Source organism: Crocodylus siamensis, chromosome 3 (genome assembly GCF_052110815.1).
Source record: "Crocodylus siamensis isolate JL-2025a chromosome 3, ASM5211081v1, whole genome shotgun sequence".
Lineage (NCBI taxonomy): Eukaryota > Metazoa > Chordata > Crocodylia > Crocodylidae > Crocodylus > Crocodylus siamensis.
Window position 1 is genome coordinate 209,130,062 of NC_143397.1, and position 17,886 is coordinate 209,147,947.

Sequence of the window (17,886 nt, forward strand, 5' to 3'; positions counted from 1 at the left end):
GGAGGCTCGGGCGAGGGTGTAGGGGAGGCCGGAGCCCTCGAAGACCCCCAGACCAGACGAGACCGGAGACCCGTTTCTAGACCCATACCCGCCAAGGAATAACACTGAACCTATATCATCGAAGTCGTGGCAGGCGGACTTGGCGGGAGCCGGCTGGGAACGGGAGTGACTCCAAAGTGCACAAAGGGGCTGGGCCCCTAGGCGCCCACGGGTATGTGAGTTGCGCCCTTGCGGGCGGACCCGTGACAATGTGGTGCATTGGCCGGGAACCGGCAACGGCCAGTGAAGCACGCGGCAGCGCCACGATGGACCAGAAGGCAGCCGCACCTACGGGTGACCCCATGCAGCAGCTGCTGGCTGTGGTTGTGCAGCTGTTGCAGCAACAGCAGCAACAGGCGGCGAGGCAGGCCACCTGGCAGGAGCATTGGGCGCAACAGCAGATGGGAGCAGCCCGGGGGAAGGTCAAGTGGCGGATGCCCAAGATGACACTCGACGATGACCCAGAAGCATTTCTGGAAATATTTGAGAGGGCGGCCGTGGTGGCTGGACTAGACAAGGCCAAATGGGCGGGTCAGCTAGGCGTGCTGTTGATTGGCCAGGCCCAGGCGGCCTATCGGGCTATGACAAGAAGTGAGGCGACATATTATGACAAGGTGAAGGAGGAGATTCTCCGCAGGCTGGACATCACACCAGAGTGGCAGCGGCAGGCCTTTCGGGCCAAGACACCAGCGGAGGTAAGTTCCCCCGTATATTGTGGCAAACGTTAGCTGATTTGTTAAGTAAGTGGCTCCGTCCAGAGAGCATGTCTAAGGAGCAGATACTCGATCTCGTCCTTATGGAACAATTCATAGACGACCTGGAGGAAGAGACCCAAAAATGGGTACTCTGCCATTGCCCTTCCTCCTCCCGGGAGGCCCTTCAGTGGGTGGAACAGTTTGATACCTCTCAGGGGGAACGGCGACGAACAGGGGGCCCAAAGTCACACGAGCCGGCTACCAGGCATGGGGCAGATGCTAAGGCCGGAAAAAAAGGGGACGGGCAGGGCCTCCTCACCTGTTACACCTGCAGAGGGAGGGGGCACTTCGTGAGGAGTTGCCCGCTAAGGGTGAGAGGGGACCCCACCCGGGGTAAGCCCCTGTCAGAACAGCCCCTACCCTCAGAGGACGTACCAGACGGGGAGGCCATGGACTGCGGGATCGGCAGGCACCATGTGGCCCAAATCCAGCCGCTGCCTCAGGTCGCGGCGTGGGTGGAGGGAGTCCCTATCCAGGCCGTCGTGGATACGGGGTGTACGCAGTCCTTAATCCGGCCCTCACTGATCCCTTGGGAACGGACACCCCAGTGTGAAGGGGTCCACCTCGAGTGTTTGCGCTGGGAGAAAAATTTCATTAGATGGCGGATGTTGACGGTCCGGGTGTGCGGGGTTCAGCACCAGATGCCGGTAGGGTTGAAAGAAGGCATACTGTATCCTATGATCCTGGGCCAGGACTGGCCTGAGATCCTAGATATGCTGGCAAGTGGATGAGAAGGCCGCGTCAAGCGCAGCGGCCTGGCGGGAGAACGGAGTACGGGACCCCCGGACCTACCAATGTGGGAGCTGGTCTAAGCAGAGATGTTCCAGAGGGAGCAGGAGATGGACCCGGAGCTGAGAGCGTTCTGGGACAGCAGGAAGACACCCCTATGGGTCGGCCCCGGGGCACCCTGCGTATTGAGACCGGGGCGGACTGCTGTACAGAGTCAAGCAGGGCAGGCGTGAGGGGGAAGAGATCCCGCAGTTGATAATACCGTGGGCTTTCTGAGAACAGCTTTTAGGGCTGGCCCATGAACACCCATTGGGGGGCCATCTGGGGAGGGACAAAACAGAAGCCAGACTGACCCGCTAGTGTTTCTGGCCCCACCTCTACGAAGATGTAGAGCAATACTGCTGATCGTGCCCTGCATGCCAAAGGGTCAGCCCCAACCATCCGCCAAAGGCACCTTTACAGCCGATGCTGGTTATATGGGAAGCCTTCTCCCGGAGAGCATTAGATGTGGTGGGACCCCTCCCCAAAAGCATAGGAGGCCACCAGTATATCCTAGTGCTGATTGACTATATGACCCGCTTCCCAGAGGCCTTCCCCTTGAGGGTGGTTACGGCCATAAAGGTCACGGAGTCTTTGATGCAATGGGTGGCACGGTTTGGAATTCCCCGGGAGATAGTTACCGATCGGGGACGAACTTTATGTCAGAAGTTCTTAAAGCTTTTTGCAAAGCATTGCACATTAAGCATATCCGGACTACGGTTTACCATCCACAAACCAACAGGCTGGTGGAGCGCTTCAACGAGACCCTGAAAAGGATGCTGAGGAGATGCACCCAAGTGGCACCTCACAAATGGAGCCTCCTGATACCGCCCCTATTGTTTGCGGTAAGAGATGCCTCCCTCGGCCTATCACCCTTCGAGCTCATGTTTGGGCACCGACCACGGAGCCTGCTGGAAGTCCAGAGGGAGGAATGGGAGACTGACCCGGAAAGTGGAGACAGAATGAGGGGATATGTGCGGGAAATCTGAGACCGCCTGCAAGCGGCCCTAGAAATCGCACAGGACAATTTAGAAAAGGCCCAAGTATGCCAAAAAGAGCTCTATGACAGGGCGGCACGGCCCCGGGAGTTAGAGGTAGGCCAGAAAGTCCTGCTGATGCTACCGGACACCTCGAGCAAGTTTGCCACGAAGTGGCAAGGGCCCTTTTTGGTTACCCAGAAGGTAGGGCCAGTGAACTATGAGATCACGCGCCCCGGGACCCGGAGGGAGTGCCAGATCTTCCATGTAAACTTGCTAAAAGAGTGGAGGGTGCCAGAGGGGCTCTGGGTGGCCCCAAGCACGGAGCCTAGCAAAATCTCGATGGGGGCGCATCTCAACTTGACCCAGCGGAGCCGGCTGGAGGGACTAGTGGACGAATTCCGGGATATCTTCATGGAGCGACCCGGAAGGGCTCGAGGCGTCAAACACCGGATCATCACCAAGGAGGGGTGGGTAGTAAGAGAGAGATGGTGACGCATCCCTTACCACAAACGCCCCATGTTCAAGAAAGAAATCCAGACGATGCTGGAGTTAGGAATTATAACCCCCTCACAGAGCCCATGGCGCAGCCCAATTGTGCCAGTAGAGAAGCCGGATGGCAGCCTTCGGTTGTGCATTGATTTCCGAAGGCTGAATGAGATAACGCGATTCAACGCATTCCCAATGCCGCACATAAGTGAGCTGGTAGAGGGCATCGGCCAGGCCAGGCGCCTCATCAACAGTGCGCTCCCGCGTATATAGATGACATCATCGTGTATACCAGTACCTGGGAACAGCACCTACGGGCTTTAAGAGCGGTTCTGCTGGAACTGAGACACGTAGGCCTCACAGCCAACCCAAAGAAATGCACCTTGGGAAAACAGGAAACAAAGTACCTCGGGTTCCTGGTTGGACAGGGTCAGGTGCGACCGTTGATAGATAAGGTGGTAGCCGTCCAGGAGTATAAGGAGCCGACAACGAAGAGGCAAATGCGAGCGTTTCTGGGCCTGGCCAGCTATTACCGCCGGTTTATTCCCCACTTCGCAGAGATTGCGGCGCCGCTAGCAGAAACCACTAAAGGCCAGCGAGCAGGGATGGTGGAGTGGACGCCCCAACACCGAAGAGCATTTGAAGAGGTAAGACAAGCATTGTGCCAAGACGTGGTCTTACACACACCCGATTTCGTTCTCCCATTCACCCTGCAGACAGATGCGTCGGCAACGGCACTGGGAGCGGTCCTCTCACAAGAGGTCAACGGAGAAGAGAGACCGGTGGCCTATGCCAGCAGGAAGTTGCACGACTCAGAGACCAGGTACTCGACCATAGAATGCGAATGCTTAGCGATAAAGTGGGGGGTCGAGTACTTCCGCTATTACGTACTGGGCCGTGAGTTTAAGTTGGTGACGGACCATGCACCCCTGAGGTGGTTACACACCACTAAAATGCACAATGCATGGATTATGCGTTGGGTGCTAGCTTTGCAACCGTACTGTTTCTCAGTGGCTTACAGGCCGGGCAAGGCAAATACAGTAGCGGATTTCCTATCCCGATGTGGGGAGGGCACAGAAAGCAGAGGCCGAGAGACTATACGCAAGGGTGAAGACGAAGGAAGAGCACCTAGCGGCGTCTTGGGGGGGGGGTTGTGGAAGAGCCCCAACCCCAGGCAGCCCTGGGACTTACCGGGCGGGATGGAGCAAGCCCAGCCGGAGCTGGCAGCGCGGGAATGCCGGGCGTGAGAGGTGCGGCACAGCCGGAGCCGGCGCGAAAGCCCAGGAGGTTAGCCCAGCGCGGGGCCCGGCGGCACGTGCTTTAATTAACTCTTCCAAGTGCCGGAAGGACCCGGCGGGTTCAAAAGCGGTGCCGGGGCGGCGCGTCGGGGGCCAGAAGCAGCCGGAGGAGGAGGAGCTTCTCGCCAGAGAAGCAGCAGCGAGGCGGACGGCAGTATGGAAGCTGACCCGAACCTTTTGGAGCAGGGTAGGGCCCTGCGGGGCAAACTACGATGGACAAAGGGCCCTCTGGGCCACTGATCGGATGGTGGAGGCTGGGAGCGGGGAAGCCCCCCCACCACAGCCACCGCCGGTGCAGCCCTTGGCCAGAGGCAGTCGAGGCGGGCTGAACCAGGGAGGACTGTTGCCAGACAGGCCCTTGGCAGGAGCGGCGGGCCCCGGCGATACCTACGGGACCCCGCCGAGACTTACCAAGTGACCCGGGGTCACTAAGGAGGACTCGCGGGTGGCGAAGAGAGGGAGACCCGACCCCGGCCGGGTTGAGGGGAACACCGTTGGGGACTCACCGTGTGGAGGCTCGGGCGAGGGTGTAGGGGAGGCCGGAGCCCTCGAAGACCCCCAGACCAGGTGAGACCGGAGACCCGTTTCTAGACCCGTACCCGCCAAGGAATAACACTGGACCTATATCATCTAAGTCGTGGCAGGCGGACTTGGCGGGAGCCGGCTGGGAACGGGAGTGACTCCAAAGTGCACAAAGGGGCTGGGCCCCTAGGCGCTCACGGGTACGTGAGTTGCGCCCTTGCGGGTGGACCCGTGACACCCAGGAAAAAGCCAACCTATTAAATAGGTACTTTGCGTCAGTCTTTCTTCAGTCCCATGGGATGCCCATGCCTGCTATGGGACAGGGAGGTCCAGGTGATGGGGATCCCCTACCCTCCATAAATGCTGACCTTGTGAAGGAACATCTTGAGAACCTGGATACCTTCAAGTCAGCTGGCCCTGACAATCTGCACCCCAGGGTACTCAAGGAGCTGGCGAGCGTCATAGCCCAGCCCCTGGCATGGATCTTTGAAAACTCCTGGCGCTCTGGTGTAGTGCCCGAAGACTGGAAGAAGGCCAATGTGGTGCCGATCTTCAAGAAAGGGAGGAGAGTGGATCCGGCTAACTACAGGCCCATTAGCCTGACTTCTATCCTGGGGAAGATCTTAGAAAAGTTTATTAAGGAGGCCATCCTTGAGGGACTGGCCCAGGCTAACATCCTAAGGGACAGCCAGCATGGGTTTGTTACGGGTAGGTCTTGTTTGACCAATCACATTTCCTTCTATGACCAGGTGACCTATCACCTGGACCAGGGAGAAGAGATTGATGTCATATATCTTGCCTTCAAAAAAGCTTTTGATCTGGTATCCCATGATCACCTCTTGGCCAAACTGGCCAGTTGTGGCCTTGGCTCCACCACGATCCACTGGCTGGGAAACTGGCTCCGTGGTCGGACCCAGAGGGTTGTGATTGATGGCAGTCACTCATCATGGTGCCCTGTGACCAGTGGGGTCCCTCAAGGATCTGTCCTGGGACCCAGACTGTTCAACATCTTCATTAATGATGTGGACATTGGAGTTAGGAGTGGACTGGCCAAGTTCGCCGATGACATCAAACTGTGGGGCAAAGCATCCACGCCAGATGATAGGCGGGTGATGCAGGCTGACCTGGACAAGCTCAGCAAATAGGCAGACTAGAATCTGATGGTGTTTAACACCGAAAAATGCAAGGTTCTCCACCTTGGGAGGAAAAACTTGCAGCATCCTCATAGGCTCGGCAGTGCTACATTGGATAGCACTACAGAAGAAAGAGACTTGGGGGTCATCATTGACGACAAGATAAACATGAGCCTGCAATGCAATTCTGCAGTTAATAAAGTGACCAAAACGCTGGCTTGCATCCATAGATGCTTCTCGAGGAAATCCCGGGACGTCATTCTCCCCTTGTACTCGGCCTTGGTGAGGCCGCAGCTGGAGTACTGCGTCCAGTTTTGGGCTCCACATTTCAAAAAGGATGTGGAGAAGCTTGAGAGAGTCCAGAGGAGAGCCACGCGCATGATCAGAGGTCAGGAAAACAGATCTTACGACGATAGGCTGAGAGACATGGGACTCTTTAGCCTGGAAAAGCCCAGGCTCAGGGGTGATCTGATGGCCACCTATAAGTTTATCAGGGGTGACCACCAGGATCTGGGGGAACGTCTGTTCACCAGAGCGCCCCAAGGGATGACGAGGTCGAATGGTCACAAACTCCTGCAAGACCGTTTCAGGCTGGACATAAGGAAGAATTTCTTTCCTGTCCGAGCCCCGAAGGTCTGGAACAGTCTGCCAGTGGAGGTGGTTCAAGCACCTACTTTGAACACCTTCAAGAGTAAATTGGATGCTTATCTTGCTGGGATTCTATGACCCCAGCTGACTTCCTGCCCTTTGGGCAGGGGGCTGGACTCGATGATCTCCCGAGGTCCCTTCCAGCCCTGATGATGTCTATGAAATCTAGCCTCGGGGTAGGAGGCATCACCACTTCTCTTGGAAGTTGGTTCCAGCTCCTAGCTGCCCTGACAGTGAAGTAGCACCTCCTGATATCTAGCCTGAATCTACCCTCTGCCAGCTTGTGACCGTTATTTCTAGTCACTCCTGGTAGTGCTCAGGGGAACAGGAACTCCCCCAGTGCCTGCTGGTTCCCCCTGACTAGTTTGTAAATGGCCACTAGATCCCCCCCTCAGCCTTTTCTTGTGGAGGCTGAACAGATTCAGGTAACTTAACCTCTCCTCATAGGGCCTGCCCTGCTGACTCCTGATCATGCAGGTGGCCCTCCTCTGGACCCTCTCCATGTTGTCCTCATCCATCCTGAAGTGCGGCGCCCAAAACTAGATACAGTATTCCAACTGAGGCCTGACCACTGTCACATAGAGGGGGAGGATCACCTCCTTGGACCTGCTTGAGATACATCTGTGGATGCATAACAGGGTATGGTTGGCCTTCCTGACGGTGTCCCCATACTGTTGGTCCATGTTCATTTTGGCATCAATAATGACTCCAAGATCCTTTTCTGCCTCTGCACTGATGAGAAGGGAGTTCCCCAGCCTGTAGGTATGGTGCTGGTTCTTCCTCCCCAGGTGCAGTATTTTGCACTTGTCAGTGTTGAATCCCATCCTGTTCTCATCCACCCCCCACCCGTAACCTGTTTAGGTCTAATTGCAGTCTATTCCTCCCTTCTAGCATGCCTACTTCTCCCCACATCTAAGTGTCATCTGCGAATTTGAACAGGGTGCTTTTTTCACCCCCGTCCAAGTCACTGATGAAGAAGTTCTGGGCCCAAGGACTGAGCCCTGTGGAACCCCATTTCCCACATCCCTCTAGATTAAAAATGAGCCATCCACTCTCTGGGTGTGGCCCTCCACCCAACCAGTGACTCATTTGAATGTATAGGTGTCAACGCCACAGTCCCCTAGATTTTTAATGAGAATGGGGTGAGAGACAGTGTTGAAGTCCTTCCTAAAGTTCAGAAAGACTATATCCACTGCTACACCTGCATCTAAGGATTTTGTGACCTGGTCATAGAAGGCCACCAGGTTAGTCTGACAGAACCTGCCTCTAATGAACCCATGTTGGTTGCCCCTAAGCATAACCTCCTCTGTATTATTATAAGAGCAAATGTTTTTTCATATTCTGTTTGTATTTTAAAATAAACTCATTTCAATATATAAATCCATTTTTATATGAAGAAATGAAATGTAGCTCTGATTTTACAAAGGATTTTTAATAACAAGCTCTCACAAAAAAGAATAACAATTTAAAAATTGAAAGTAGTAATTAAAGTGGACTTTTACTGTGATATATACATTTTTCAAAACAGTAATGCTAATTCTCCATTCACTTTAAATGTCCGTATAAGTCAATGGAGACAACGCTATGTCAAACTGATAGAAAAATTATTTCCATGGTAGAGTGTTAGAAGACATTACTATGTCAAGACAATGGTAAAAGGAAGGATGTCAACCAAAGTCTGGAATTCTAATAATACATCAAGATGATGCCTTTTAGTGCTAGGTTTTAGAGATTGCATGGTATTGTCAAGATAATACCATGCTATCATTGCAAATTACACTACCATTTAAAAACAGAAAATTAAGCATATTGGATTAACACACATGCAGTAAAAATGCAATAAAATTAATATCTAAAGTTAACACATAGGATCATCTGTACTGCAGCATTGAACCTGTGATCCACATCCAGTGTTGATATAAAGGAGTATGGCTCCACTGAAGCCCAGGTGCTATGTTGTTATCCTTTCTAAGACATCTGCAAAGGACCAAACAATGAAAAAAGGCCCAGTTCACCAGTATGATCTAATGATTTATGTAGCTATATGTGCCAGGTGGTATTGAGGTCCTGCTTAAAATAGGGATAGATTCACATTTGAAGGCAAATCAGAATTACGGTTTGTCAAATTCCCATCAGCGTTTCTGGCAATATTTGTCTACCTAAAACAAGAGTCTGGAAAGAGGTGTCTCACTATTCTGGAGTCCATCCCACCATACTCCCCACCCTGGCTTGGTTGAACAGCTCTGGGAGCCCAGGCCAGTGCCTGCCCCACCAGCACTGGGTGCACAGCCCTACCCAGGAGGCCCAGTTGGCCGTGGCCCTATTGGACCTCTGCAGATCCAGCTCCTTCCCAGAAGGGGCCTCTGCCTGGGCAGTCAGTCATTGTGCCCCTTCACCCAGGACACTGTTGTTAGCCACACATCCTCACTACCAGCAGGGACTGACTTGGGCCACTGGGCACACCTGCTGCATCCACCTGGTAAGCTTAACACTGGGGGAGGCTTTCTGCCTCTTCCCCTGTCCCCCCTCCCCACCCAACCTGGCTGCACTACACTGGCACTAGTTTCCTTTCACCACAGCATGCATGGAGGTGGGAAACAGTGCAAATTTTTATTGATCAGCATATACCCTCTCATTTAGGCAGGCACGGGCATTTCACATGTGGAGGAATGCATCAATGCTGGCGGCAATATCATCCTCAGGTGTGGTGGGCAGAAACATATAGTGAAGTCACAGATAGTCCTCTGGGTGGAGGTGAAGGTTGTGGGGCAGTGTGGGCTTGTCTTACACACCATCAAAGCTCAGGGTCCCTTGCCAGGTTTTCAGGTGCAGCGGGGGCACCATGACAATCAGTTGCAGCAGGACGAGGTGGGTTGGGCATCCCTTGATCCATGCAAAGAGCTCCTCATGCCAAGTCTGGGACACTCTCAGCATGGGCACACTCAGGGCACAAGCATGCCATGAGGGAACTGGGTCTGGGGCACTTCTCTAGAGAAGCCCCTTGTGGGGAAGACAGGGGCACCACCTGCTCCACATCCCAGTGGTTTGGCAGGAAGGGGCAATGGGATTTGTTGTGTGGGAGGGAAAAGGGGTGGTTTGTGTTTCTGTAGGGGAATAAAGTTTTTTTTTGAGAACTGTCCATAGTGAGCATGGTGCTGGGGGTGCACAGTGGGGCTGGGGTCTGGCAACAGCTGTCCAAGTGGTCTATATGCAGCCTCCAGTCCTGGCTGGCTGGGTGGGCCAACAGGAACACCAGTGTTGGCATCCAGGTGTGTGTTGTTGCTGTCCCTGCTGGGGTCTGGTCAAGAGCATGGGGTCTGGGTGACAGCAGCATGGTGGCAGGGGACCTGGGACAGTGCAGTGAGCCTGGGCCACACAGTGGTCACCACAGCAGTGAAGCAGGGCAACCAGGGTGGCAACTAGGTGCTGGACATCGCTGCTGGGGCCTGGGGGTAGAGCAGCCGTGGCACTGTGGACACACACTCTGGCGATAGAGGCTCTGCATGCTTTCCAGGCCAGGAAGGCTGGTGGCCAAGGAGTGGGAATTTCTTTTAAAGATACCTGCCAGCCAGAGCCTTCAGCTCCCCCTGGCTGCTGCAGAGTGCTGGTGCAGGGCTGAAGGGGGCAGGAGCAGACTGCTGCTGGCAAATCTCCTGCTAAATGGATGCACATGTAGATGCCTGCTCAAGGTGAGTTTACTCCAGAGTCATTTACTTTCCTAGTACTTGCAGTTCTGTCATCTGGTGTTTGCAGATATTTTGGAGGCAAAATTCTAGATTGCATATTGTCTTTCTAATTAGCCACTTATTTGCATCACTCATGATCTTCTTCTATGCAATTCAGGTGGGTATGGGTTCCTGGAACATGGGTTCCTGTCTACTTTGTGTAAATGTATGCACATACATGTGTATTTAAGTACATTTTTTTAAGTGTTTTGTATTTAAAGGAGTAGGAAGCAGCTTTGTAGAACTGCAAACACCAGATGGCAAAATTTGCAAGTACTAGGAAAGTGATGGAACCACACTAAATCCTCAGATTTGCAAAGATTTGCCATCAAATGCAAACCTTAACCCAAATCAGAAACAGGAAACAAATACAGCCTGGTGCATCTAGGTCCATACATAGTTCATACTGGTGGTCAGCCCTTTCCATTTCCTAGCGCTTTGTAGGATAAAACGCTGCAGATTTAAGCATCATCTCAAGATAATATTGTTTCTTGTGTTTAATTGATATATATGCAAAAAGATTATTGGTCCAATCCTGAGAATTGCTGAGTACTCTCAGCTTCTATGGGTTTAGTCCAATAAATACTTAAGTACATCACTGCAAATGAAAGGAAGACCTGGCCAAGGATTTTGTTAGAAGTTACTCTGACTGTAATTGTTTTAAAACCCTATTGAGAAAATGGATCACAGATGTGTATTCCATACGAAGGCTGAAAAAAAAATAATTTTCTTCCACCTCATGGAAATGGATCAATAATTTTAAAGGTTAACATTCAACTGTTTGCATAGTAACAAAAGTAAAAAAAATGGGCAAACTTTCAAAATCAATATAGGTATTGAAAAACAGCTGAAACACATAGCTACAAGACATTCAGTTGAGTAAATGGCATAAAAACCAATTATTCCCACCAGGTTAAACTTCACAACAAAAGGAAAATATAACCATTGTGGGTCAAGTAGATTGTTGCCCTCTTATAAAACTCTGTCAATTTAATATTTCATCCTTTTTAAAATATTTTTGTTTGCAGCCCTGAATTTCACAATAAGTTATCAAAGCAAAGAAAAGAAGCAGATTGTTACTATTTGAATTACTATCAACTAACAAGGTCCAAAAAGGCCCATGTCCTCTCTGTGCTAATCTATGTATAGACACGTAAGACCAGTACAGAAATTACACTTATTGCTCATTATTTCATAGATTTCATAGATTTCATAGACATTAGGGCTGGAAGGGACCTCGGGAGATCATCGAGTCCAGCCCCCTGCCCAAAGGGCAGGAAGTCAGCTGGGGTCATAGGATCCCAGCAAGATAAGCATCCAATTTACTCTTGAAGGTGTTCAATGTAGGTGCTTGAACCACCTCCGCTGGCAGACTGTTCCAGACCTTGGGGGCTTGGACAGTAAAGAAATTCTTCCTTATGTCCAGCCTGAAACGGTCTTGCAGAATTTTGTGACCATTCGACCTCGTCATCCCTTGGGGCGCTCTGGTGAACAGACGTTCCCCCAGATCCTGGTGGTCACCCCTGATAAACTTATAGGTAGCCATCAGATCACCCCTGAGCCTGGGCTTTTCCAGGCTAAAGAGTCCCTTGGCTCTCAGCCTGTCATCGTAAGATCTGTTTTCCTGACCTCTGATCATGCGCGTGGCTCTCCTCTGGACTCTCTCAAGCTTCTCCACATCCTTTTTGAAATGTGGAGCCCAAAACTGGACACAGTACTCCAGCTGCGGCCTCACCAAGGCCGAGTACAAGGGGAGAATGACGTCCCGGGATTTCCTCGAGAAGCATCTATGGATGCACGCCAGCATTTTGGTCGCTTTACTAGCCGCAGCATCGCATTGCAGGCTCATGTTCATCTTGTGGTCAATGATGACCCCCAAGTCTTTTTCTTCTGTAGTGCTAGCCAACGTAGCACTGCCGAGCCTATAAGGGTGCTGCAGGTTTTCCCTCCCAAGGTGGAGAACCTTGCATTTTTCGGTGTTAAACACCATGAGGTTCTCGTCTGCCCATTTGCTGAGCTTGTCCAGGTCAGCCTGCATCACCCGCCTATCTTCTGGCGTGGATGCTTTGCCCCAAAGTTTGGTGTCATCGGCGAACTTGGCCAGTCCACTCCTAACTCCAATGTCCACATCATTAATGAAGATGTTGAACAGTCTTGGTCCCAGGACAGATCCTTGAGGGACCCCACTGGTCACAGGGCACCATGATCAGTGACTGCCATCAATCACAACCCTCTGGGTCTGATCACGAAGCCAATTTCCCAGCCAGCAGATCGTGGTGGAGCCAAGGCCACAACTGGCCAGTTTGGCCAAGAGGTGATCATGGGATACCAGATCAAAAGCTTTTTTGAAGTCAAGATATATGACATCAATCTCTTCTCCCTGGTCCAGGTGATAGGTCACCCGGTCATAGAAGGAAATGAGATTGGTTAAACAAGACCTACCCGCAACAAACCCGTGCTGGCTGTCCCTTAGAATGTTAGCCTGGGCCAGTCCCTCAAGGATGGCCTCCTTAATAAACTTTTCTAAGATCTTCCCCAGGATAGAAGTCAGGCTAATGGGCCTGTAGTTAGCCGGATCCACTCTCCTCCCTTTCTTGAAGATCGGCACCACATTGGCCTTCTTCCAGTCTTCGGGCACTACACCAGAGCGCCAGGAGTTTTCAAAGATCCATGCCAGGGGCTGGGCTATGACGCTCGCCAGCTCCTTGAGTACCCTGGGGTGCAGGTTGTCAGGGCCAGCTGACTTGAAGGTATCCAGCTTCTCAGGGTGTTCCTTCACGAGGTCAGCATTGATGGAGGGTAGGGGATTCCCCCCACCCAGATTTCCCTGTCCCATAGCAGGCATGGGCATCCCGTGTGACTGATGAAAGACTGATGCAAAGTACCTATTTAATAGGTTGGCTTTTTCCTGGGCATCAGTTGTCAGTTGCCCCATCTGGTTTAGCAGGGGTCTAACATTGTCCTTGCTTTTCCTCTGGCTCCCCACATATCTGAAAAAGGACTTTTTGTTGTCCTTGATGCCTGAAGCTAGTTGAAGTTCAGTTGCAGCCTTGGCTTTCCTGGTTTGGTCCCTGCAGGACCGGACCAGTGCGGAGTAATCCTCCTTGGAGGTGAATCCCGTCCTCCATCCTTTGTAGGCTTTCCTTTTTAGCTACAGTAGGTCCGCTAGGTCTCTGGAGAGCCAGGGGGGCTGCTGTGCATTCTTGCTGCCTTTCCTCCATGTTGGAATAGATTTAGCTTGTGCACTGAGGATCGCTTCCTTGAGAAGCAACCACTCTTCTTGAACTCCCATCTCCCTGGGGTCATGGTCCCTGAGGGCCTGACCGACTAGCCTCTTGAGCTTGTCAAAGTTGGTTTTTCTGAAGTCAAGGACTTCTGTGTTGCTGACTGACTTGCCAGCTTTACGGTGGATGGTGAAGGTGATCAGCTCGTGGTCGCTGTCACCCAACTTCCCATCAATCACTAGGTCGCCGATTAGATCATCCCCCGTAGCCAGTACCAGGTCAAGCAGCGCTTTGCTTCTCGTTGGCCCATAGACTTCTTGGGTCAGGTAGAGGTCATCCACGCATGAGAGAAAGCTTTGCGCCCGCTCAGATTTAGCTGAGTGATCTTCCCACGAGATGTCCGGGTAATTGAAGTCACCCATGACAACCAAGGTCCTGGAGGAAGCGGCCTCAGTCAGTTCCCAGGTGAACTCCTGGTCAAGCTCGGGACTTTGAGTGGGAGCTCTGTAGTAGACTCCCACCGTTGTGTCCCCTGTGCCGAATTCAGTAAGTAAGCAGAAAGTGCATAAAGCTGTAACCGAACAGACATTGACAGAACATATAGCTATTTAAAAACCCTGGACGGATGTGGTATCAGACTAAAACACTTTAGGTTATAGTGATTTATTGAACCTCTGTATCCTATCCCCTCCTGAGTGAAGGTAGGTTGCATTCCACCAGCCTCCCAGAGGCCCTTTGCTGGATGGCTTGCTCACTTTGGCCAGTACTTATCTGCTGCACATGAGCATTGGCCCAGCTCCACCCTTGGGCCCTTTGACGATGTGTAGGGTGTGCACGGGGTGCACATGCACCCCTTGAGAGTGCTGGTGCACCCCCTGACTGGCCACACTCACTGCTTAGGTGATGGGCAGCGGGGGCAGGTGGGAGCACCAGTGCTCCCTCTGCAAGCACCAGCCAATCACTGCAATTGCTGCAGCCACTTCTGAGAGTGGCTGTGACTGCTTCTGGGAACGGCTGCAGTGATTGGCTGGCGCTTGCTCCCAGAAGCAGCTGAAGCCACTCCCAGAAGCGGCTGCAGTGATTGCAGTGATTGGCCATTGTAGGATTGCCTGGGGCGACTCCCACCCTGGTGAGTGGAGTGGTCACAGGGGGGTCACATGCCCCCCCGATCAAGGCAGCACCAGTCGTCCATGCTTGGGCTGTCAACCTATGCAGCTGGGTTGGGGCTAGAGGAACAGAGCCTCTGTGCTGTGTGGATGCCCTCCACCCCCCCAGTTGTGTGCTTGAGTTTTGGTCTAAATGGGCCAGGTCAGGGGGCTGGGCCAGGTCCATACAGCAGAGAGCTCCATTTCCTGTCCCCTACTCTCCCCCTGCCAAAGTTCCTGGTGTAGTGAAAAGCTTTGCATCCCTGAGTTGCAGCTCCTGGCTGCAGCTGGGGAACAGAGTCTCTCTGCTGCACAGACTTGGTCCAGCTTCTATCAAGACCTGTGCCCACAAACTTGAGAAAGGGATCTGTATGGCAGGGAACTGTGGCCGGTGGCAAGTAGGCATGGAACCTCTCTGCCACACAGACCCAACCTACACTCACCAAGACCTAGGACCAAAAAATGGAAGCAGTCCATGCAGCAAAGGGGCTCCTTCCTCCCACCTCTGATTGCCAACCTCTAGCACTGATAGTAGCCAGTTGGCATGGGGGCTGGAGCTTTGGAGGAGGGCCTATTGGACAATCAGGGATGGCCAGATGCTCTGCTGGGCTTGGCTGGGCTTAGCATTCTCTTGCAGCCTTCTGGGAGGCATGTAAGAGTGCCCCCAGTCTGCCGGCCTTGACCACTGCAGGCAGGCTCCAAGCCCCCTGACCCAAACAGTGCACATGTGTTCTGTTCAGTCCGGGTGAAATATAGAGCACTTTGAGTAGATCACTGTATTTAGAGCACTTCCACCTTGAGTTTTTTGAACATGTGTACTTATCCATATTATACTATTATCTCTACCTTTAAGAATGTATAGAGAAAGGGCAACAGAAACAAAACATTTTCATCCCCATTTTACAAAGAGGGAATGAAGAAAATTGTTGAGCCTTTTCCAAAAAAATCTGTAGGTAATCTAGAAATAGAATCCAGGCCTTTCAATCTCCATTCAGTATCTCAGCCATAAAATCATCTTTACTGTCAGTAGGACACTAGGGCTGTTTGTAGACATGCTCACTATTTTCTAGATCATGTTAACTGATTTGTATCACAGTTTGAATCAAATTTAAATTCAAATTAAGGATTAATAGATGATCAAGGAGTTTCCCCTCCTCCTTCAGCCCCTCCCAGCTTGTGTGGTAGCTTAGGGCTGGGGGCTTAGTCAGGATACTGGTACATAGTCATGGTGAGGTGTTGCTGGCACATTTGATTTTGCTGTGCAAACTGGTTGTGCTTTGTCTGAACACATAGGAGATTACTGTATGTTCTTGTTCCTAGATGACTAGATGTTCTTGTTCCTGGATGGCTGCCTAGAGTTGAGCTATAGTGTAGCCATAAGATTTTCAGTCTTCAAATGTTTCAGGATTCAGAAAAATAGCTAATTAAGTTGTTGGTTTGCACTCTTTAGCAGACTATTTCAGAAACCGTATAACAAATTCTGCCTTTAGTAACCCCACTACAGCCATGCTGAAATCAGCTGGGCGTAAGTGACAGCAGAGTTCGCCCATAGCTCTTTTTAAAACCCCATATATTCTTTGATTTGTCACAGGAAACAACCTCTCTCTCAAACACTGCAATTGACAATTTACAGTCCACTTTTGCATTGCCCTGGTGCCATCCATACATGCCTTGAAGGTTCAGAAAGAAAATATGAGACATCTGCACAGCAGATTACACAGCAATTTATATATACACCTGCTGGATTTGATCAAAACTATTCCTGGAAACAATCAGCAGCTCAGCCTGGAGGCTAAACTTATTAGCAAGTCAATCCATTGCTACTAAATTCTCTTTTGGATCACATTTTCTAGGCACGTGATCAGCTTTTGAATAGACTGTTTCTTGAAACTAAATTAGTTTTTCCATGAAACTTATCTGGAGAGCCAAGATTTTTTTTTTTTGTTATCCTGGATTCAGAAAAAAAACGTTGCTAGAAAATATGAAAGGCTGTTTAAACAGAGGACTTTGTGAGATATGAACTGAACTGGGACGTGCAGAATATAAAGATAGATATGCAGGGCTGATTTGAGTGTGCGTGGGCATTTTAGTTTGTAGGGTATTAATTTTGTTTTTCAAAATAATTATTCGTAAGTTCTTTATTTATGGCCTTCAGTTTGAGGAATCCTAGATTCAGGCCCTCCTCCCCCTGGAAGCAAAATTCAGCTTAAACACAATGCATAAACTTGAACCAAGTTGATCTGTTTCATTTAGCTTTTTAAAATCTGGGGTAAAAATAACTAAGTAAAGACAAGTTCCTTCATATTTTTAATTAAACTGGATTACACAGTAGAGCCAGTTTACTTCTGATGTTTGAGGCAAGCTAATTTCATCCCTGGCTACACCATGTCTTAAGAAGATATATTTACACAAATAGACTCAGTACAAATTCCAAGAGTATCAAAATGAACTGCTATTGACTTTCATAGTTGCTGGATTGAGCACTGAATGGAAAACTTTTGATAAAATACCAAGTTTTAATTTGGAAGTGTCCTTTCTATTACATATACCTGTGGTCCACTTTCCGCAAAACAGTCTTCAGACTTTAAGTGCACTTTCTAAGGAAGTCAATAATGAGACAAAGCTTCTTGATTACAGATATTGCTACATTTGTTAATTTGGTAAAAATCTGAAAAACAGCTGCTCAAGATGGTCCTCTGAGGACATCACTTAGCACCGATGGCCCATGATTTATTATAAACATCAGGGTGAAATGTCTTTCCCTCTACAACCTAGATGTGTTAAGTGGTTATTATTGGGTGCCAGAATCTAGCTTCCTGGAGGGGAGAAGAGTAAGATGAAAGGGACCTAGGGTATTTTTACACATGCTCTGGAATGCGGCTCTGGGCACCTTAATTAGCAAGCTGTGCTAGTTAAAAGCACCCATGTGTCACCTGTATTAGCATCCCTGAGTGTTCCCACACTGAAAAAATGGTGGTGAGGCACTTTGAACTAAAGCTCATTGAATGTGTTTTATTTCAAAGTGCCCCACTTCCATTTTTTCAGCACAGGGATGCACGGGGACACTGATGCATGTGACGTGGAAGGCTGTTGGAGCACATCAGTTTCCACGCTCTGATTTCCAGCACATTGAAGCAGGCTCCCCACACATCTGTAGGAGCTC

At 50.7% G+C, this 17,886-nt stretch overlaps 1 pseudogene; it reads left to right on the forward strand.

Moving 5' to 3' along the window:
* The first annotated feature begins 305 nt into the window (after positions 1 to 305).
* The window catches only part of LOC149869399 (uncharacterized), a 50,150-nt pseudogene continuing 32,569 nt past the window's right edge, over positions 306 to 17,886 (forward strand).